The sequence below is a fragment of the Hemitrygon akajei genome, unplaced genomic scaffold (genome assembly GCF_048418815.1).
Source record: "Hemitrygon akajei unplaced genomic scaffold, sHemAka1.3 Scf000034, whole genome shotgun sequence".
In the NCBI taxonomy this organism is placed as follows: Eukaryota; Metazoa; Chordata; class Chondrichthyes; order Myliobatiformes; family Dasyatidae; genus Hemitrygon; species Hemitrygon akajei.
The window spans coordinates 5,813,735-5,837,926 of NW_027331920.1; the positions used below are offsets into that span (position 1 = coordinate 5,813,735).

A 24,192-nucleotide genomic window follows, 5' to 3' on the forward strand; every position below is an offset into this window, starting at 1 on the left:
TTTCCCAATTGACCTGCATGTTGAAATCGCCCATGATTATCATAACATTGTCCTTTTCATCAGCCTTTTCTATTTCCAGTTGTAAACTGTGGTTCTCAACCCACTGACTGTTGGGAGGCCTGTATATGACTGGTGTCAGTGTCATTTTTACTTTTGCAGTTCCTTACCTCAACCCACAAGGATTCAACATCTTCCAATCCTATGTCTCATCTAGCTGCTGATTTACCAGCAGAGCCACACCACCCCATCAGCCTTCCTTCCTTCCTCCGATACATTGTGTAACCTTGGACATTCAGCTCCCAACTACAACCATCCTTCAGCCACGATTCCGTGATGGCCACAACATCATACCTGACAATCGGTAATCGAGCACAAGATCATCCACCTTATTTCTCATACTGCATGTATTGAGATATAACACTTTGTGTACTGTATCTGCTACCCTTTTTAATTCTGCATCCCTAATGCACTGATACTCACCCTGCTGGCTGTAATTTTGTCCTCGCATCTGTCCGACCTATCTGACAGCCTGAATGCACGCTATCTTTGCATTTGACCATCAATCCTATCCCTTCACTCCACTTCCTGAGCACCACCCCCCCCGACAAATTAGTTCAGACCCTCCCCAACAGCTCTATCAAACCTCTCTGTGAGAATATTGTTCTCCCTCGGATCCAGGTGCGACCCATCCCGTTTGAGCAGGTCATTCCTCCACCAGAGCAGATCCCAATGATCCAAGATTCTATATTCAGGATCTAATTGCTTTTACTTCCAATGTCATTGTCTCAAAATTTACCAAGATATCTGGCTCTTTTCCCTCCCTCTCTAAAATGCTGTGGACACGATTCGGGGCATCCCTGACCCTGGCACCCAGGAGGCAACATACCATTCGGGTGTCCCGTTCACATCAATAGATTCTCCTGTCTGTTCCCCTGGCGATTCAGTCCCCGATCACGACCACTCCCCTCTTCTGCCTCTAACAACAGTGAGAGTTGCTGATCCAGAAGGGGGAAGACCTGTGTCAGTCAGAGTCTGCACTCACAGGGCACATGAAGGACTTGTGTATTTTCCTGACAATCCCGGTCACCACACTGATACTCATTTTTATTCCCTACAATATTATCGTCGGTATTAAATTCCCAGTTCCTCTGGTAGATCCAAACTCATGTCCTGGTGTGTTAGTGCAGTGTTCCTGGGATTGGAACACAGTGGTTCATCTACCAGTCCGTGTATTGGTTGTATTGTGACCCTGTGCTGGTGTGTCCAGGGGTCTGACATGCGACAGTGATGCCTCCCAATCGGTGGGGTTGCTGTGAAATAAACTTCAGTTCCCCTTCAGCTCAGTATTACAGACAATCTTTGCCTCAAATTGTAACTAAATTGTGCTTCATAAACAAGGAGAAATGAATCTTTGTAAGTTTTACCTCGATTAATGGCATCAAGTGTTTCTCTCAGCACTGTGTTCAACAAAAAGAGGTGATCGAATTTTTCAACCGGTAGGGTCTCATCTGTCACTGACAATTCCTGGATATCGTCATTAATCCTGTAAATATTAAACTGCTGGTTATAAATTGCTACTCTGAACTATCTTACAAATCCATTCAGGGTTTCAGTGAAGAGCCTGTCCTACCTTCTGTTCCGACAAGCTTCCTCCTGAAATAAATAAAACACAAATCTGATTAGACTGGGACTTACTGTCCACATCCTGAATATCATCCAAAGCATTACAAGGTGTTGAAAATTCCCACTCCCGCAATCACTCACACACACGGACAATACAGAACCACGGAGTATATCACAGGGAAAGTTTCTGAATGTCAGACCATTACTGAGAGGATGAAACTTACAGGGAAGACAGGACAGGCTGTGCATTTTCATCTGGATATGACGTCAGTGTGATAGGATGGAGGAATTTAAGATCAGTGATGTATGTGATTGTGTGCGGGTGGAGGAAGTACCTCTATTTATGGGGAGACTTGTGGGGAGATGTAATTCCAGATGGATTTTAACAAATTCCACAAGAAATTTAGTGAGGAGGATGTGGAACTCGCTGCCACAGGAGTGGTTGAAATGGAACAGCAGAGATTGAATGTAATAGGGAGGCTGGATAAACACGAGAGGGACCATTGATTTCGGGGCACTGTTGCTGGTTGTGGTGAGTAGATGGCAGGAGGATTGTGAAGCAGGGAAATTGAGAGGAGAAGATTGGCCGAATGGCCTGGTTATGTTTTGAACGATTGAACGTTCATTTGAATGTTATCTGTAAAAGTAAAGAGACAATAATAGTTTCCCTAATCTGATGGAAACCAGATACAGAAGATAAGTCTGATGTGTGGGTCAAATTCTTTGTGCTCACTGATTGACAAAGAGACCCAATCACCAACCGCACCAGATACACTCACAGCCTGTGACTGGAAATGGGAGTTAACGAGAGTTTTAGAGGAAATTTAATGTAGAATTAAGGACACAGTCAGCAGCTCTGTGTTATGATCAGAGTAAATAATTTCGGAGACATTTGCATTCTGTCCTGGGATGTACAGAAGTTGCGGAAGTTCAGTTTTGGGATAATAGACAACAGGTGCAGGTGTAGGCCATTCGGCCCTTCTAGCCAGCGCCGCCATTCACTGTGATCATGGCTGATCATACGCAATCTGTACCCCGATCCTGCCCTCTCACCACATCCCTTGATCCCGCTATCTATAAGAGCTCTATCTAACTCTCTCTTGAAAGCATCCAGAGACTTGGCCTCCACTGCCTTCTGGGGCAGAGCATTCCACATATCCACCACTCTCTGGGTGAAAAAGGTTTTCCGCATCACTGTTCTAAATGGCCTACCCTTATTCTTAAACTGTGGCCTCTAGTTCTGGACTCACCCATCAGCGGGAACATGCTTCCTGCCTCCAGCGTGTCCAATCACTTAATAATATTATTATTATGGGACAACAACAACCCTGAATAGATGCATCAATTGTCTGGTGAGAAACAGTTTACTGCCATTTGTAAATGCTGTGTGTAGGAGCAACGCATCTGTTTTCTGTCTGCATTGTATTCTGTGTTATGTGTTTATTAAGATAACCAGTCACGTGAGTGGGGACATGGTAAAAGCGAAGGGAAAAAAGTTATGTATCCGTACTTTGTTCTGGGCAGATTTAAGCTGGGGACGGGCGGATGTCATTCTGTTCTTGACCGCTGTGTTGCAGCTTACGTTATAATGAATTACCCTGAAGTATCATCGCTTCAAGATTGTATTTTGCTAATGAAGGACTGAAAGCGTATCTTGGACGTTTTGACATGTAATTATTGGAGTGATTGGAGGGCGCATCATGCAGGTATAACAGTTTGTGTGAGGTCGCCAGCAGCGGCAATTGATTTGTTAGAATCGGCCTCTGTGTTGTGTTTATTTCGAATATACCACTGTTCATTTAGTGCCCTTTGACAGAAACAAATTGAAATATAATCCCTCACCGTGAGAAATATCACACTGTCTTTTCGATCCATCTGTTCCTTTAACTTTGAGATTTCCTCCTGAATAAACCTTATATTCTCTTGAATCTCCCGAAGATTTTTCTCCATTGGATTTAGAATCCTCTTCTCTTCTTCCCTGAGATCCCTGAGTAAGCTCTGCTCTTTCTCAGTGATAATCTGGCGCAGTTCAGCAAACTGGGATGTGACGTGGGACTGAAGGCTGTGTGACTGTTCCTGTCGAATGAAAGGTGAAGATTAATATACTGCATTGCTGTGCTCTGTTTCCTTTTGTCGTTAAGTTCGGTCTATTGGAGTCCATGCTACTTCTGAGTGCATTCCCGTCAACACCATTCCCTCACGTTTTCCTGAAACCTATTCTCACTTATTGACCCATAAACCCCTATCTGATTCACGCACACCCTCCCCACCTTTACAGGGTTAACGGTAATTTCCCATTCATCCAGCATGTCCTTGAGGTGTGTCGGAATCTCTGGTGGTCACAGGGAGAGCATGCAAACTCCACACAGACAGCAGCAGAGGTCAGGATCGAACCCAGGTCACTGGAGCTGCGATACTCGGCTATTCTGCATTAAATGGAGCAAAACTCGACAGTAATATCAGAAATTCCGCTCAGGAAGCCTCACCCGAACTCCGGAAATCTTCTCTTTCTGTTTCTGCTCCTTTTCCTGGAAGTCTGATTTCTTTTTTGTGAGAGTGTCTAAGGAAGATTTTAGCTGATCCTGGAAGTCAGAGAGTGAAGGAAATATAAACAAAGATGCATCAAAAGAAACAGGTGATCAAACCCGATTATCACACAAAATGCTGGAGGAACTCAGTGAGTCAGGCAGCATCTATTCAGTGGAAATAAACAGTCGGTGTTTCGGGATAAGACCCTTCATTAGGACTGGGAAGGAATGGGACAGAAGCCAGAATGAAAAGATTGGGTATGAGAGCCAGCTGACAGGTGACGGGTGAGTCAACGTGAGGGGGAACGTGGGGGAGGGTGATGAAGTGAGAAGCTGAGAGGGACAGGTGGAAAAATTAAAGGGCTGGAGAAGAAGGAATCTAATACGAGACGACTATCGACTTTGGAAGAAACGGGAGGAACTGGGCTGTTTGCGGCACCTAATGGTGACGAGGGAGGAGGTTAGGAGTCAGGTGTAGCACTTGTCCCGCTTGCAGGTGTCGGTGCCAGGAGGAAGATCAGTGGGGAGAAGAGAGTGGATCAGGACGATACAGTACGGGGAGAGATCCGTATAGAGAGCGGAGAGTTGTGGGGAGGGGTGGGTCTGGGCTATTGGAGGGAGAGATGCGTTTGCTGGTAGAATCCCGTTGGAGATGGCGGAAGTTGCGAGGTGATGGTACGTAGGACAAAGGAAATGTGTTAAGTATCAAATTAACTTTAGTTTTACCTTGTAGGTTTTAACAGCTTCTTTAATCGGCATGAAGCGGTGCTCTCTGTGTTCCTGCGCGTCTCTACAGACCAGACAGATCAGTGTCTTGTCCGTTTCACAAAACAGCTTCAGTTCTTCCTCATGTTCCTCGCAGTGACGTTTACTTTCCTTCCCTTTCCGATTCAGGTTTAGATTTCGAGCTTTTTCCGCCAGATTTGCTAAGGCCCGATTCACCCTGAGGGTGCGGTCAGCAAACACCTCTCTACATTCCGGGCAGGAGTTTCTCTCCTCCCTTTCCCAACACCGTGTGATACAAGAGCGACAGAAGTTGTGCCCACACTCCAGTATAACCGGATCGATGAAGAAATCCAGGCAGACGGGACAAATTGTCTCCTCGCTCAAACTCTCGGCCTGTCCTTTCGAAGCCATGTTGACTCCCAGCACTTCCTGATTCAGAATCCTTTTACGTTCGGGGAGTTGCTGATCCCCTGCAGTACCGCGATTGTCCACTACACGCGCTGCAGACTCAGGAAATGAACATTATGTTGATGTCTGTGGGAAGCGATTGCGGAATCTATATCAGGGAGGGATCAGAAACAGATTAAGCAGGTCGGAACAGAAATGAAAACTCGGCCATGGACTGCCCAAGCCCGGCTGCAAAAGGAGGAGGGTAGGGCATGAGGTTAACAACCCCATCCCGTAAAAGCCTAGTGCTGCAGAAACGTCACTGAATCTCCAAAGTCCTTATCCCTGCGGTCGGAAGGACCTTCCCCTGGAAGGCGATTGAAGTCGAGTGGGGAAAACAGAGACCACAGGGCCGCTCAACCCTCGGAGAGCTGCTGTTGACGGCCTGTATCCCAGTAGGCGTGATGGGCTAAAGAAGAAGCAGAACAGAAATGAAGCCGGAGAGAAGAGCCTGGTTCAGTCTGAGGCCGGACTGAAAGGGGGCAAGTTCTGAAGAGAGGCACAAGAGACTGCAGATGCTGGAATCTCGAGTAAGAAACTCGAGGGACTGAGCGGGACAGGCAGCATCTGTGGAGAGAAATGTAAAATCGACTTTCATTTCGAGATCTCAACCCGAAATCTCGATTGCCATTTCCCTCAGATGCTGCCTGACCCGTTCAGTTACTCCAACGGCTCGTTTTTTAATTTTTTTTTCTCTCTCGGTGTAAAGAGAGTCAGACTGGGGTGTAAAACAGGGGTTAAGTAACTATTTAAAACTTAAAAATTGTGCCGTGACAAGACGGATGCTGTGACTGCAGGGGAAAGTACGGGACTGGACATTCCACGTCACAGGGTGGGAAACATTATTTTGGTTGGTGAAGTCCTGAAGAAACTTTCTGACTTTACCCATGTCTGTCCCAGCTCCAGTGAAAGGCCAGTTTCCACAAATCTGGACAGAGCCCAGACGTTATTTGCCATGAAATAGTCATAGGGATAAACCGTGCAATGTCTTTACCCGAGGATCAGTGAGCCTTCTGTCACGCATCTGCTGTGGCACAGGCCTTTGCATCTTACTCCACAGATCTTCGCCTGCCCACAGTCCGCAAAGAGGTGAGTGACCGTCTCGTCTCCACTGCAGTAATCTCGGGACAGCGCGCTGTGGGAGTGATCTCCGGGCATGCAGCAAGGATCAGACTGGGAGGGGCCCTCTCGTCTCCACTGCAGTAATCTCGGGGCAGCGCGCTGTGGGAGTGATCTCCGGGCATGCAGCAAGGATCAGACTGGGAGAGTCCCTCTTCCCCAGCCAGTTACGGTTTGGCACGATGATTGAAGTAGTTCATCGCCCTCCTGATGAACCGACACAATCTATTATATTCATCCCAGTGCACTCCGGTTGGAGCCCAACCAGCCACTGAGCACATCGATATGAAACCCTGTCGGAGTAGAGCAGCGTCCATCATCAGAGATGCTCACCACCCAGGCCAGGCTCTTTTCCCGCTGCTGCACTCGGGTGGAAACCTCAGGACTCGCACCCCCAGCGTCAGAAACAGTTACTACCCCCAGCCTTGTAAAGATTGGCACGATGATCAAACTATTTCATCACCCTCCTAATGAACCGACACAAGGTGTTGGATTCGGCCCGGTACATCCCGGGTGGATCCTCCCAACCACTGAACACATCGACATGAAACCCTGTCGGAGTAGAGCAGCTTCCATCATCAGAGATGCTCACCACCCAGGCCAGGCTCTTTTCTCGCTGCTGAAATCAGGGAGAAGGTACAAGAACCTCAGGTCCCGCACACCAGGTTCAGGAACAGTTGCTACCCGTCAACCATCAGGCTCGGGAACAACACAGGATGACTACACTCACTTACCGTCCATTGAGATGCTCCCACAACGAATCATCGTAACAAAATGAGTGAAATTGGAGGTGGTTTGACTGAGACGGATCGCATTGGGCCTGTCTCAGAATTTAAGCAGTAAAAGGGACAGGCTCAATCTCACAGGATATTGACAGGGTTGGGGCAGGAATGATGTTTCCCCTGGCTGGGCTGTGGAACCTCAGCAGGATAGAGATGAGGAGAAATTTCCTCACCAGTGCAGCGAATCTTTGGAATTTCCTCCACAGGGTTTCTAAATTTAATAGACATATTCTGGGGCTCTGCAATTTTGGGGACATTGCAGGAAAGTGGTGTTGAGGTCAAAGGTCCGACATGGAGAGGGTTCAGATGAATTTCACAAGGATGATTCCAGGTATGAAAGGGACGTTTGATGGCTCTGGGTCTGTACTCGGTTGTATTAAAAATCGTGCGGGGAATCTGATTGAAACCTTTTGAATATTTACCGATAGACAGAGTAGATGTGGAAAGGATGTTTCCCATGGTGTGAGAGTCTCGGACAAGAGGCACATCCTCAGGATAGAGGGGCGCCCTTTCAAAACTGAGAATCGGAGAAATGTCTTCAGACAAAGCGAGATAAATTTGTGGAATTTGTTGCCACATGCAGCTGTGGAGGCTACCTCGTTGGGTGTATTTAAGGCAGAGGTTGATAGGTTCTGTATTGAATATGACATCAAAGGTTACGGGGAGAAGGCCAGAAACTGGGGTTCAGGAGGGAAAAAAAGGATCAGCTGTGATTGAATGGCGGAGCAGACTCGAATAGCCATATGGCCTACTTCGCCCCTATGTCTTATGGTCTTATAGTGTTATGTTCCGAGTTAAGGGCAGAACAGGCGCAAGGGGCTGAATAGCCTGTTTCATTTTTTCTAAACCACGAGTTTACCTTTGTGCCTTGTTCTGCCCTGGTCTTCAGCCTGTCAGAATGCACAGGGGAGCGGTGAGAGCTCCCATTTTGTCGGCAGCCCCTGCGGTTATTTCATGTTCCTGTTGTTTATTGCTATTTATTTATATTTGCATTTGCACAGTTTGTTGTCGTCTGCACTCTGGCTGGTCTTTCACTGATCCAGTTATAGTTACTATCCTGCAGATTTTCTCCCCACTTCCGCAGCAAACTGCTTCTCGGGGTTGTATGTGGTGACTTATCTGCACTCTGATAATAAAATTTACTTTGAACTTTCAGTCTCGGAGAACTTGCTTTGATTCTGTCACAAACTGTGACTGACATCTCCAGCTACCAGTAGCAGCCCGTTCTCAGATACACTCACAGCCAATCAGCGGCAGAGCTGGGAGAGTCGTGCTGCTATTGGCTGAGGAGTGTCAGTTGGAGGGATGCTGAACGTTCGGAGCGGTCCGAGGTTTGGAACTGAGAGCGGGTGGACCCGGGAGAGACCGGAGATCGGGAGTTAAATTTCGAGTAAAGGTTGCAACACAGGCCGGGTGAATCCTTCTATGGCAGAGGTGAAGAAACTGGCGGAGATTCCGTGAGATGTTTCAGCTGCACGAAGGGTGCCCGGTCTTTCCCTGCCGAGGATCGGGGCCTGTTGTCGGGAGTTACCTCCCGGACCTGTCTGCGCTACTGGGAGCCCGGATCTGGCCCGCAATGGTTGCCGTTGGCTCTACGCTGCAATCGGACAGGCTGAAGGCCAAGGCAGAACAAGGCGCAAAGGTAAACAGGAGCGGGCGCTGCCGTTCGGCCCGTTGCGCTGTTCTGCTCCTCACTCAGAACATGGCTGATCTTTGACCTCAGCGTCACTTTCCTGCAACGTTCCCATCTTCGCTCAGCCCTTCAATATGCCTTTTGAATTTAGAAAACTTGTGGGGAAAAAATCCAAAGGTTCTCCGCACTCCTCATCTGAGTCCTGTGAGCTGACATCGGATTCTGAGTCTGTGACCCCTTATTCAACACCCAGTGAGGAAAAACGCCATTGCTGCCCCCACCCTGTCAGTACCCTCTGAGACTGTCTGTCTCAGTCAGACCATCTGTTATTTGTCCAAATTTTGAGACAGGCCCAGTTAGTGTAATCTCACTGAGGACACTACCTCACCACCCCCCTACCAAATCAATGTCTGAAACATTCTCTTCATTCCCTTCACCCACAGGCTGACTCCGGGAGGGAGACCAGACCTGTGCACAGTGTTCCATGTACGCTCTCACCAGGACCCCATATACCTTCAGAGGAGATATTTATTCTTGTATTCAAACCTTCCTTCCCATTCAATGCTCTTCATTTATTATCGAACTCAAACAGTGAACAGACAGAACACAGCCTCAGCCATGAATTTAAAGGGCAGGTGTTGCAACAGTTTGAGCTTCATACCGGGGGCCACGGAGCAAGCAGGGTGTCACAAAGGGAGGAATGTGGGAGTGTTGTATGTCTGAGCCCAGCTGTGTGTGTTTGTGTATCGGAATCAGGTTTAATATCATCGGCACATGTGGTGAAATTTGTTCCTTTGTGTCTGCAGTACACTGCAATATTTAGTAATAAAAACTACCGATTACAATTAGTATGTGTAATTATATTTAAAATGTAGTGCAAAAAGAGAAGGAAAATACTGAGGGGGTGTTCATGGGTTCATTGTCTATGCAGATATCTGACGGTGGAGAAGAAGCTGTTCCTAAACCAGTGAGTGTCTCTTCAGGGTCCTGTACATCCTCCTTGATGGTAGCAATGAGAAGAAGGCATGTCCTGGGTGTTGGGGGTCCTTAATGACAGATGCCACCTTTTTGTGGCATCATCTTTTGAATGTGTCCTGGATGCTGTGGAATCCAGTGCCCATGAAGGAGCTGGCTGAGTTTACAACTTTCTGCAGCATTTTCCGATCCTGTGCAGTGGCCTCTCCACACCAGGCAGTGATGCAACCAGTTAGAATGCTCTCCACAGTACATCTGTAGAAATTTGCAAGTGTCTTTAGCGACAGACCGATTCCCCTCAATCTCTGAATGAAATATAGCCGATGTTGTGCCTTCATTGTAACTGCATCAATAGGTTGGGCCCAGGATAGTTCCTCAGAGATGTTGACAGGCAGGAAATGGAAACTGCTCACCCTTTTCACTTCCGATCCCATGATGAGGACTGGTGTGTGTTCCCTCGACTTCCCCTTCCTGAATCCACAATCAATTCCTTTGTCTTCATGATGTTGAGTGCAAGGTTGTTGCTGCGACACCACTCAACTTGCTGATCTATCTCACTCCTGTACTCCTCCTCATCACCGTCTGAAATTCCAGCAACAATAGTTGTGTTGTCGGCGAGTTTATAGATGAACCTAGACACACAGACGTGGGTGTAGAGAGAGTAGAGCAGTGGGCTGAGCACCCATCGTTCAACTGTGCCAGTGTTGATTGTCAGCAAGGAGGAGATGTTATTTCTGATCCACACAGACTGTGGTCTCCTGGTGAGGATCCAGTTGCAGAAGGACGTACTGAGGCCCAGGTTTTGGAGCTTGTTGATTACAATTGAGGGTATGATTGTGTTGAACGCTGAGCTGTAATCAACAGCCTGACTTGTGTATTGCTATTGTCAAGGTGATCTAAGGCTGAGTGGAGAGTCAGTGAGATTGCATCTGCTGTAGATATATTGTGGCGATCGGCAAATTACAGTGGGTCCAGGTCCATGCACAGACAGGAGTTGATTCTAGTCATGACCAACCCCTCAGAGCTCTTCATCACAGAGGTCTGAGCGCCACCGGGGTTAGTAATTGAGGCAGTTCACCTGCTCTTTACGGGTACTGGTATGAGTGTCGTGTTTGTGTGTGTGTGTGTGTGTGTGTGTGTGTGTGTGTGTGTGTGTGTGTGTGTGTGTGTGTGTGTGTGTGTGTGTGTGTGAGTGTGTGTGTGTGTGTGTGTGTGTGTGTGTGTGAGTGAGTGTGTGCGCGCGCGTGCGTGTGTGTGCGTGCGCTCCAGAGAGAGGGAGAGAGTGGTTGGAACAATCAGAGAATCTAAGGCTTCCCAGTCCGATTGAGGAATGTTTCCAGTAACTGCGGTGCCTCTAAGGAGGGCCCACAGTGACAGGACGACCATTCCGATCAGAACAAAATTATTTACCCAGCCAATGGTGAAACTTTAGAACTCACAACTCAATCTGGTGTTTGAGAGAAACATTCACAAATTCACACGTCAATTTAAAATTTACAAAGTAAACGTAATATCACAGTACACGCATGTCACCATGTAGAATCCTGAGATTCGTTTTCTGTGGGTAAACTCAGTAAATCAATGATCCACAACAGAATCCGTAAAAGACTGAACCCAACAGGATGGACAAAAGAAAAACAAAACAATATGCAAAAACAGCAACAAACGATGCAAATACAAATTTATATATATATATATATATATATATATATATAAAAATAATAAATATTAGCACCGTGAGATGAAGAGCCGAATGTGATTCCAAAGGTTTGAGGTTGCTGACCCTCTCCACCTTTGATCCCCGATGAGGACTGTCTCCTGGACCTCCTGTTTCTGCCCTCTGGGGTTAATAATCAGCTCCTTGCTCTTGCTGACATTGAATGAGAGTTTGTTTAAGACCACAAGTTACAGGAGTTTAATTAGGCCATTCGGCTCATGGAGTTCGCACCGAAATTTCATCATGGCTGATTCATTATCCCTCTCAGCTCAAGTCTCCTGCCTTCTCCCCGTAACCCTTCATGCCCTGATCATCCAAAGATCTTCACCCTCTGCCTGAAATATTAACAATGACGGCCTCCACAGCTGGCTGTAGCATGGAATTCCACAGATTCACTCATCCCTGGCTTAAGAAATCCTTCCTCATCGCCATACCACATCCTTTGCACAGGTCTTCCAACATGCGATAATTTTCAATTAGGTCACTCTCGTTCTTCTGAATCCCAGTGAATCCCGGCCCAGAGCCATCAGAAGCCCTTCAAGTGACAAGCTGTCAAATCCTGGAATCATTTTCGTGAAATTAATTTGAACTTTCTTCAGTTTCAACACATCCTCTCTGTTAAAGGACTCAAAATGCTCCCATTCCTCCAAGTGAGGCCTCACCAGTGAGTTACAAAACCTCAGAATTGCATCACATTAAATGCTGACATCACATTTTCCTTCCCCACGATAGACTCAGACTGCAAGTTGGCTTTGGAGAATCCTGCATTACTCCCAAATCCCTTTAATCCTCAAATGGTTGTGTCTTCATTTGGGGAAAATACCGAAGTCATGACCATACATTTCCTGACATTGTATTTCATCTGTCACTTCTTCGCCCATTCTCATAATTTGTCTAAGTACTTCTGTGGCCTCTCTATTTCCTCAAAACTATCTGTCCCTCCACCTATTTTCGTATTGGCTGCAAACTTTGCTCAAAACAGTCAATTCAGCGAAATTATTGACATAACACAAATCCCTGTGGAACATCACTAGTCACCGGCAACCAAGCAGCAAAGTTTCCCTTTATTCCCACTGTTTGCCTCTTGCCAATCAGCCAGTATAGTCCCTGTAATACCATGGGCTAAGTAGCCGCTTCTGTGGCACCTTGTCAAAGGTCTTCTGAAAATCCAGATACACAGCATCAACCAATTCTCCTTTGTCGATCCTGATTGTTATTACTTCAAAGAATTCCAACAGATTTGCCAGATCTAAGATTGTCCCTTGAGACGAAACAAGCAGCTGACTTGTGCAGCGGACAAACAGTCCTCGAAGTTCTTGTAGTCTTGTGATTATATAAAACACATTAAGCAGAGAGAGAAAAACAAAACACCTTTAGTTTGCCCCGAGAGGACGCAGCGTCCAAACGCTTTGCCAAATAAATAATGGCTCCAGGCCTGGACTTTCAGAGTTCCGAAGAATAAAACATATCAAACATTGAAAGCACAGAAAAGACAATGGAGAGCTGGAGAGGGAGATGTGAGAGTTGTTTGTGTGTGCATGTGTGCGTGGTGCATGCGTTTGTGTCTCCTTCCGTGTCTATGTGCCTTTGTGTGTTTGTCTGTGTGTGCATGCGTGTGTTTCTGTCTCTATGTATCGTCTCTGCGTGCTAGTATGCGTGTGAGTGTCTGTGTGTGTATTTGTGTCTGTGTGCGTGTTTGTTTCTATTAATGTGTGTCAGTGTGTATGTGCTGTATATGTGTTTGTGCGTGCACCAGTGTGTATCTCCATGTGTGTGTGTCTGTGTTTCCTGTGAGTCTCAGGGCCTGTGTGCACATTTATGCCAATGTGAGCCTCACTGCACGAGCATGTGTGGCTTGGTGTGTGAGTGTGTTTTTGTGAGAGAGTGTATGAGTGTGTGAATGTGTGTGTGTCTGTGAGTGTGTGTGTGAGTGTGTCTGTGAATGTGTGTGTGTGTGTGTGTGTGTGTGTGTGTGTGTGTGTGTGTGTGTGTGTGTGTGTGTGTGTGTGTGTGTGTGTGTGTGAGTGCGTGTCTCACTCTTCCTCTGGATGGATGTTTGTTAGTTTCTGTGCCTTTGCTCACATTTGAAATTAAACTTATTCTGACAGTACACATACGTAACCACATACAACCATGATATTCATTTTCTTGCTGGCATCCACAGTAGTACAGAAAAATACAACAGAATCGATAAAAAAACTCCACACAAAGACTGACAAACTGATCATTTTGAGACGATGAGTTGCAGGGGCCTGGAAAATGTGTCCACACGTGTGGGACCTGCTTCCCCAGGGCAGCAGCGAGAAGAGAGCGTGGTCTGAGTGGGTGGGGATGGTTATCATTGATGCTGCTTTCCTGTGGCCGCGCTCCTTGTAGATGTGCTGAATTTCTCTTTGCTGGGCTGGGAGTGTCCAACACTTTCTGTAGATCTTTCCGTTCTTGGGAACTGGTTTCTGTCATGGGATGTGATGCAACCAGTCAGGGTATTGTCTATCATGCATTTATTGAAGTTTGACAAAGTTTTGGACAACAAGCTGAATTTGTGCAACTTCTCAAGCAGTGGAAGCTCTGTGCCTTCTTTGTGACAGCACTTACGTGTCAGCTCTCTGAACTGGTAGCACCAAGGCATTTAAAGTCACTGGCCCTGTGGAAGAACATTTGAAATATAAAGTCAGAAGTGCTGTGTATTGTTAAAGTTTTGTGGCCTTGTGGATTGTTCCCAGGTATAAACACAAGCTGATTTCCCTCTAACTCAGAGGGTGGGCAGTGGAGAGAGGAGGAGGGGGCAGAGAGGGTTAAGAGTTGTTTTCTGTTAAAACTTTTGTGACTTTGTCGATAGCCTGTGATTATCCAATTCAGTTGCCAGCCTGCAGAACCAAGATTATTGTGCTGACCACATCCCCTCAGTAGAGCGATAATACAGCTGTACAGATGAGATAAGTGTAGACGGCTGGGAATGAACGTTTTGAACTGACTCCTCTGTTCTGACAAGGTCACACACACTTGTCCGCTGCTGGATCCAAACACGAGCTGATTTCCCTCTAACCCAGAGGGTGGAGAGTGGGGGGGGGGGGGGGGGGGAGGGTGAGAGAGAGCTGGGGGAGAGATGCAGAGAGAAGGTGAGGGTGGCAGAGAGAGAAGGGGATGGAGGGGGAAGAGAGGGTTTAACAGTTGTGTGCTGTTAAAGCTTTGTGACTTGACAGCCTGTATTTATCCAGTTCAGTTGCAAGCCTGCAGAACTAAGATCACTGTGCTGACCACGACCCCTCAGTAGGGCGATAATACAGCTGTACAGATGAGATAAGTGCAGACGGTTGGGAAAGAACATTCTGAACTAACACCTCTGTTCTGCTAAGGACACAAATACTTGTCTGCTGCTGGATCGAAACACAAGCTGATTTCCCTCTCACCCAGAGTTCCACAAATGTGGAATCTCAATGATCTTGTGGTAAAATAAATGATTTTCCACAATGACTGTGTGTTTCCTTTTTTATTGCTGCTTTGGATCCGGAGTAACAATTATTGTCTTTACCTTTACGGTTGTGTACGGAAAATGGCATCAAAGGAAGGTGAGCTAAGAAACAGACTTGCAGCAGCGTCACAGACACATGGCAAAGCCGCGGTCACAACAACATCAACACAAGTTATTCAAACATTTTACAGGAAGGAACTCAAATAGAACAAAAACATTTAGAGCACAGTGTCTTGTGGTCTACACACATATTTACCTTCTCCTCTCTTTCCGGTTTCTGCAGAGATCGCTCCCTTCATTTCTCCTTTTCCACTGTTGTTCCTCCTGGCACTGATCCCTGAAAGTGAGAGAAATACTACACCTGCCCATTCATCTCCTCCCTTACTCCATTCATCGCCCAAAGAGGTTCTTCCAGGTGAGGCAACGCTTCCTCTATTGCATCCGCTGCTCCTGATGCAGCCTTCTGTATATTGGTGAGACCCGGTGTAAATTGGGGGGATCGTTTTGTCCAGCACTTCCTTTTCAGCTGCCAAAAGTGGAACTTCCCTGTGCCCAAACAATTTTATTCCTATCCTCATTCCCGTTCCAACATGTCGGTCCATGGCTTCCTCTTATGCCATGATGAAGCCCCCCTCCGGCTGGAAAAACAGCACCTTATATTTTCTTTAAATAACCTCCAACCAGATGGCATGAGTAGCGATTTCTCCTTCCAGTCAACTTTATCCTTTCCCCTCCCTTCATCTTCTTTCCCCCAATCTGGCTCTTACCTCTTCTTCTCACCTGCATATCACCTCCCACTGTTGCCACTCCTCCTTCCCTTTATTTCATGAACTACCCTCTCCTCTCCAATCAGGTGCCTTACTCTCCAGTCCTTTATTGTTCCCACCCAACGGACATCATCAATCACATCACATCTTTCCTCCTTCTTCCGACCGGCATTTTTATTCTGGCCTTCCCCCTTCCATTCCAGTCCTGGAAAAGTGTCTCAGCTCGAAAGGTAAGCTGCTGATTTATTCCCATAGACGCTGCCTCACCCGCTGAGTTCCTCCGGCAATTTCTGTGTGTAACTTTCCCACCTGGTGGTGTCCTGCCGGAATGGCAGGTCCTCTGTGCGGAGCACTCTCACCCGGAGGGTTTCTGCGGCAATGGCCGCTCCCTTGTTGACAACACTCCCACCCGGTGGTGTGCTGCCGCAATGACAGGTCCGCTGTGGACAACACTCAACAGTTAACAGACGGCAGTCAACATTTTGTGAAATGATACTTCATCAGGACCGGAAAAGACGGGGAAAGATGCTCAAATGATAAATTGAGGAAAGTGGGAGAAGTACAAGCTGGCAGATGAGGGACAAGGTTGGGGGGAGGGGATGGAACTGAACTCAGAGGCTGGGAGATGAGAGTTGGAAAAGTTAAAGAGCTGCAGAAGAACGAATCTAATAGAGGAGTAGGGTGGATCACTGACGAAAGGAAGGGTGAGTGGAACCAGAGAAAGGTGATGGGCAGGCGAGAAGAGAAGGGGCGACAGGGTAACTAGTAACACACACAAAATTGCTGTAGGAACTCAGCAGGCTAAGCAGCATCTATGGAAGGGAGTACGGACAGTCGATGTTTCCAGCTGAGACACCAGCAGGACTGGTGGAATAACGATGAGGAGTCAGGCTGAGAGGCTGTGGGGATAATGGGGAGAAATGCAAGGTGATAGGTGCAACCCGGAGGAGGGGGTAGGGGTGAAGTAAAGAAGGCAATGGAAGAAAGAAAAAGGGGCTGGAACACCAGACGGAGGCGATACCCATCTGTCCTCTATCAGATTCCCCTTTTCCGGTCCTGTATCTCTCACCAATCAACTTCCCAACTCTTCACTGTTCTGACATGGATACAATTGATACAATGCCTGAATACAATTTTGATTTTATCGCTCCTTCAGCGACTGCAAGCTGTCTAGGCCCTGACTCAGCAAAGCAGTCCCAAACCACAATGCTCCTTCCATCCGGCTCCACAGTTAGGATGAGGTTTTTGTGTTGGTGGGCAGTGCGCTTTTCCCTCCAAACAGAGCAATGTGAATTTCTGCCAAAACCTTCAACATTTGTCTCACCTGTCCTCGGAACATTGTCCCAGAAGCCTTGCAGAGCCTCCAGCTGGTCTTCTGTCAAGTTGAGACGTGCAGCAAAGTGTTTTTTGAAGAACAGTCGTTTCCTCCGTGGTGTCCTTCCATGAAAACCATTCTTGCTCACTGTTTTTCTTACAGTGGACACATGAGACTTTAGAGATTTCTGCCTGTTTCCTGCTGTTACCCTTGGGCTAGTTTTCATCTTGTTCAGGATTCTCCTGATGTGATCTTTGCAGGATGTCCAGTCCTAGGGAGAGTGACAACAGTACTGTATTTCCTCCGGTGCAGATAATTTCCGTTACTGCGGACTGAAGAACAGTCGGGACTTTAAAAATGCTTTTGTAGCATTTTTCATCTTCATGCAGCTCTACCGAACTTCTAAGGTTCTCGGAACGTTTTCTTTTGTTCGAGGCATGGTCCATATAAACAGTTACAGGCTCTGTCGGTAACCTGACTTCGTGAATCTTTTTTAATTGTAGGGCATCTCTACAACCAGCAATTCCAATCTCATCTCATTGAACACGTGACTCCAAATAGTTTTTTTATAGACGGCATTATCCCTGAGTTTCACATAGTTTTCCCACATAATCTATGTATTATTGCATCATGTTTCCTCATTAAATAAATGAACAACTATAATGTTTCTCTTTAGTTGTTTTCTCTGTCTAGTGCTATGACATTAATGAAGATCTGATCGTATATATGCAGAAATAGAGAAAACTTTCCAGCACCACTGTAAATCTGGCCCTCACAGCCACAGAAACCCTGGCCCACACACCGTCACAACACCTGACCCTCACAGCCACAGAAACCCTGGCCCACACACCGTTACAACGCCTGACCTACTCACCCTTCAACCGTTGCCGAGACACCAACGATAAGCACCACATTGGCATAGTTGTAAACATAAACATTAAAATCTGTGCACGGACGAGGAGGATCCCAGTAAAGGTAAGTGTTGACTTTGGTGATGAAGACGTGGGGCAGAGCAATATGGCAGGTTTGCGTGATGACACTGAACGTCCAACTAGGAGATAAGGAAACAGTAGATAATTTCCCACTGCCCGCATAATTAAAATTGTACAAGGCATTGGTGAGGCCAAATTTGCAGTATTGTGTATAGTTCTGGTCACTGAATTATAGGAAAGATGTCAACAAAATAGAGAGAATACAGAGGTGATTTACTAGAATGCTACCTGGGTTTCAGCACCTAAATTACAGAAACAAGTTTGAACAAGTTAGGTCTTTATTCTTTGAAGCGCAGAAGGTTGAGGGGGGACTTGATAGAGGTATTTAAAATTATGATGGGATAGATAGAGTTGACGTGGATAGGCTTTTTCCACTGAGGGCAGGGGAGATTCAAACAAGGGGACATGAGTTGAGAGTTAAGGGGCAAAAGTTTAGGGGTGACACGAGAGGGAACCTCTTTACTCAGAGAGTGGTAGCTGTGTGGAATGAGCGTCCAGTAGAAGAGGTAGAGGCAGGCCCGATATTGCCATTTTTAAAAAAATGGATAGGTATATGGACAGGAAAGGAATGGAGGGTTATGGGCTGAGTGCAGGTAGCTGGGGCTACGTGGGAGTAAGCGTTCAGCACGGACTAGAAGGGCCGAAATGGCCTGTTTCCGTGCTGTAAATATTATATGGTTATATAATTGCACCTAATCAATGTGACAGGCTTTTCATTATCCTTTTCCACGGGATGGCAATAAAAAATCAAGGAATCACAGAAAATATGTCACCTCTGAACCCCAGGTTGCAGGGTTAAGTGACACTGAATATCCAGTAAATTCTGTCAATTTACTCCCGGGTACACCCGCCCCCGACACACACAGATTTAACATAAAGCTCAGAAAATAACAAATGCAGGGAGGTTACATCTTACTGCGAGGTGAAGCCAAATAACTAGACCTCAAAACATAATGTACTCCACAAATGGTCAAAATAAAAACTAACAGCGGGGTCTTACATACCCTAATGCTCAAAGTGGCAAGCCTTTCATTATCTTGGGCCATGGAGGGAACACAACTTCCATAAATGCCCACTCACCACCATACACTGTGGTCCAGACGCCACCAGAAACGGTGGCCCACACACGCCTACACATTGCACGCATTTCCTGTAATCAAAATCGACGCCAACACCAGCGATAAGTAACAGACCCGTCACTTTACCATATTAATAACCTTACACCCTGAAAAAGATGTTCGGTAGATCACAAAAAAGGCAAGCGTGGGAACTGGTTAATCAATGTGTCGGCCAGATCAAAGTTTTATGGTTGTGTGATACTAAATCCCCAGTAACAAGATCAAGAAATCCAAGAGGTATAATTTTCCTAATGTCCGCGCAATTACACCCTCACCCTATCTCGAACCGCGGCCACGCAGCACCGGAAACCCTCTGATAACCTCACATGCACAGTCTATTGTCCGAAAGTAAGAATCATTTTAATGAGTTCACAAATTAGCTGCCTTCACCTTCAGAGAATTCAAAGTTCACTGTCGATTTATGATCAAAGTATTTAGTAATGAAGTCAGCTTTATATTCGTCACACACCCAAGTCAGGACGGAATCTCAAAGCCCCGTTCATCCATATTTGCCGATAGACTCCTAAATCTGTGCACAGCACCAAATCCGTATGCAACCCCAATTCCGCTGACACTTCCACATGTACATTAGATTATCCCAGGGTAAGAATCATTTCAACCGTTCACAAAGCAGCTGGCGTAAATTATAGAACAAATTCACCGTTCAATGTGCATTTATTAAAAAGGTTTCCATAAATGAGGAAACCTGATTTGTCACAGCCTTTTATATTCGTCATACCTCGACATAAAAAGACGGCCTCCACGGAAAATTAGCAAGAAGACTGTTCATAGTGTATTGATTATGAAAGTATCGATAAATGAAAGAGTCTTGAGACACGCCAGAACTCCGAATGTACAATCTGCATTACTCCGCTTCCCGCAAATATCCCACATTGGGCGACACACCCCTTAATTGGTTGCTTCGCCAAACCAGTGCGCGTTCCCATATTTGCTGAATTCTACGCATTCCTCAAATCAGTGCGCACCCTAAACACGCTGACACACTGCAGGAAACCGAAATCCGTCTGCACCCTCAGATTCGACTACACACGCCAAGATCTGCGCACATCACGAAATCCTTGTGTAGACGCTCACACTCCCAACCAGTTCAGAAAATGTCTGTATCAACAGAAAACAATGCCCTAGCACCGCACCATTGGCTTACAACCTAAATAGGCCCACACACTCGAATCTGGATGTAATTCCAAATCCGTAGGGACAACACAACCCCTAAATCTACACGCGTCCACAGATGTACCTGATAGCCGTATGACGACTATCCACTAAATCAGCCCAATCCCCAAATCAGTGCGCACCCCATGGTCGAGAATATACTCCCTAATACGTGCGCATCACCAAACACATCTGCACACGCATATTCGCCAGCACATACGTAACTGTGCTCATTCCCCAGTTCAGCGCACACCCCAAACCCGCTGACCGCACGATATGCACATTAGATCATCACAGATCAATAATCGTGTCATGAAGGGCAGAAAATATCTGCCTGGACATTGAAAATCCCTCGACATTAAAAAGCCCAAAATTCGTTTGCAAATCTTGATCCGCCGACACAACCAAATACGTGTGCACCCACATGTTCGGGAATGCAAACTTAAATATGCACTTCAACAAAGACTGTACCCCTAAATCTGCCAATAATAGTGTCTGCACATCACCAAATAAGAGCGCACCCCAATATCTATGCCAACCCCAAACCTTCTGATAACCTGACACACACATTAAAATCATTTTAAACAGTACACAATATTGCTTCTTCCACCGTCAAAAGTTCTGTGTACATTTACTATCAACGTATTTACTAATGAAACACGTTTAAGATTCGTCACACACATCCACTTCTACCAACTCCCCTAAAACGGATACACTCATACTCGCCATGCACATCCCCAAATCTGTGTGCACCCGCAAAGACGAGCGACCCAGTACAAGCTCAATAGATTATCCCAGTAAAAGAAACATTTCAAACAGTTCAGAATATAGTTTACTCCAGAGTAAAAGTAGCAAGAACATGTTTTTCAACGTTCAAAGTTATTATTTAAGTATCCATACACAGAACAACCCTGATATTTGTCATTACCCCAAAAATTCACCAACATCCAGAAATCGGTGTACACCCTCAAATCAGTTCTCACCCCAAATCCGTGGGCACTTCCAACCCGTCAACAATTCCCACTTACACATTAGATTATCCCAGAGAGAGAAAAAAAACATCAAATAGTTCACAAAATAACAGCATGTTCGCTAAAAAAAAATAGCAGCAAAACAAACTGAAATTTAAAGTGCTTTTATTGATGGAGCCAGTTTGCGGTAGTCCACTGTGGATCGCTGAATATGACTTTTGAAAGATTTGAGCCCCAACTTGTGCACAGAATTGGCGCGACTGTAGTATGCATACACCAGACATACGAGGTAATTGAAAGATTTATGGGACTGCCAGCGAGGGCAGCCCAGGCAAACAGAGGGTTTCATTGTTGGGGCTCGTCCGGGATGGAGTGTCTGAGCTGCTGTGTGATTGCCCTGAGCATTGAACAAGTGGGGTTGAGTGTTTAAACCTGCGTTAAACAATTGTCCGTAAAGTGATTGAGAGACGGGATTCTGAAGGCTGCAGGGATTGAATGTAGTTGCGAATCAAAGATTACCGGTAGCTAATGCTTGTGTTTGGAATGGAATGGATATTCGTAGCCCATATTAAATGTTACTTATGATTATAAGTACCGTTAGAGCATTAGCAACAGTTGCGATCATGGAGCGAAGATTTGACAAAATGGCAGGCAAAGATTTCGCTTGAGTTTATACTAGCGCTTTCGTTAGGGCAGTAGATCTGTCCTGTGCTCTTGCGGCCCCGGGAGTGGGGGTGGGTCATGGGCCTTTCATCCTTTCGAGAAGAGGGGGGTGAAGGCGAGGCTGCCGAATTGGAAGCGGAGATTCCTGTAGCTGTGCGCGGAGACTTTAAAGAAAAGCTGCTGTCGTTTCGGCGGAGTGAGGGGAAGGTGTGGTCGGATGTTGAAGAGCGAATGGGACCTCCAGCGAAGGGTGACAGTTCTGCGTTGTATCTGGCCTCAGCTGCCGAATAAATGTCTGTACGCACCGGCGGAGAGTCCCGGTTATTGGAGAGTGAGAATGTTCTCGGGAATGAAGCGCACCTCAGAGAGTGAGGAGGAATATGAGACTTGGGCGGAGCAACTTCTCAGACGAGAATGAATTGCCGCGCTTCTGATGTGAAAAGACAGCCACTGTAGAGAGCCTGAGAAGTCCGACTGCTGAGGCTGTGAGCTCCTGAAAGACGGAGCCTTTGACCACTGCCGTGGGTACATGCGAGCGCTGAAAGACGGAGCCTTTGACCACTGCCCTGGGTACATGCGAGCGCTGAAAGACGGAGCCTTTGACCACTGCCGCGGGTACATGCAAGCGCTGAAAGACGGAGCCTTTGGCCACTGCCGCGGGTACATGCCAGCGCTGAAAGACGTCGTTGGCGCGGTCTGAAGCCCAATGGAGTTTATGACGGAGTGAGGGAACATGTTTCAGGAGAATGGAGAGAAACTTTCTGCCTGCAGCTTTCGGCCAGAGAGACGGCTGAGTTGCTTGCGGCGGAGATGGGCCATACAAATGGCTGAGGCGAATTAGTTAAGGATGGATCAAGTGACAAAAAGGCACACAGTCACAGGCGACGATCGATATTGCCTCCGAATGTCCGTTAGACGCGTAGCCCTCCCTGCCGCGTTGGTTGAGCTGATCACAGAAGTAAGAGGGGAGGAAAATGCGACGGGTGAGCGGGAGGCCTCCGCCAGCAGGGTGACGACCTCGGCAGTAGCCTCCGTTGCTGAAGAGAACAATGATATATCACAACCGGCGATGTTACAGGAGTTTGTGGCAGATTTGTGAACTGAGATGTCCAGGCTACAATGGGTAGCTGCCGCCACCAGGCATGACAAAGCCGACAGGGAGCCGGACCCACTGATGGGATACACTGAGCAGAGGGACGCTGTTGAACGGGGTCTCTGGAAAAAGCGACCGCTTTAGGAGGGAGTGTAAAGAACGTGAAAACCCTCAGAGAGTGAGCCCGCGGTCACTCCGGCAGGAAGGGAAGTCAGCAAACTTCAGAGAGACCCAGTGAGGGAACGGCATGGCCTCTCGATAGGGACACATTCCAATCAATACATCAAGAAAAACACTGAAGTGTAAAGTCCTCTTCCTGAAGGCTTAGTGAGGCAAATCTGCAGCTTATCGCTAGGTATCGCGGGTATTTGTGCTATAGACATACTTGACGCAGGTTCCCAGGTTACTCCCCTGTGTAGATCACTCTACAACCGGTATGTGACGTATTGGTGCCACACAGCGTGCAAGAGCCCCGGGGCCTCAGTACCGATGACCACCCGGACGGTGGATAACATCATTAAAGGTGTCTGCGGACCTGGGGTTATGACAAAACCCAACGTTGTTTCAGTTTTGATACTTTAATAAAAATGCTCTTTGAACTTTGTTCTTGACATTAGTTTAAGGTGCAGGCAGCATTTTGGAAATGAATCTTGCTCTGGGATGATCTAATATGCATGTGGGGTGTCCGTGGGTTTAGGAGTTCGCACAGATCTGAGGTTGTGCGCAGGTTTAGGGGATGTGTCGGCGGATATGGGAGATTAGGGGGCGCAGGTCAATTTGAGGCGTGATGACTCTCGAGGTACTTTACTGATAAATGCAGTTAGAACTTTGAACATCGTTTCCGTTATTTTTGTGAGGTGGAGGCAACTATTTTGTGAACTGTTTGAAATGATTCCTGATCTGGGATAATCTAATGTGCATTTGGGGCTGTCACTCGTCACGAGGATGTGCTGAGGAAGCGTACCCGACCAGGGTCACCAATTGAAAAGCAACCGATGACGTGCCGCAACAGCACGTTCGTGCAAAGGGTTTCATTCAGTGCCAGGCGGAAATAGTGCAAAAGCTCTTCAAAAGTTGT

General features: G+C 46.7%; 1 long non-coding RNA gene across 1 annotated transcript; it reads right to left on the bottom strand.

Moving 5' to 3' along the window:
* Positions 1-1,424: 1,424 nt before the first annotated feature.
* Positions 1,425-3,675, bottom strand: LOC140720021 (uncharacterized). The gene is made up of 3 exons (XR_012097082.1): positions 3,466-3,675; positions 1,631-1,653; positions 1,425-1,543 (listed from the first exon to the last, which is right to left on the bottom strand). It is a non-coding gene; the product is annotated as an uncharacterized lncRNA (long non-coding RNA).
* Between the last annotated feature and the right edge of the window lie 20,517 nt (positions 3,676-24,192).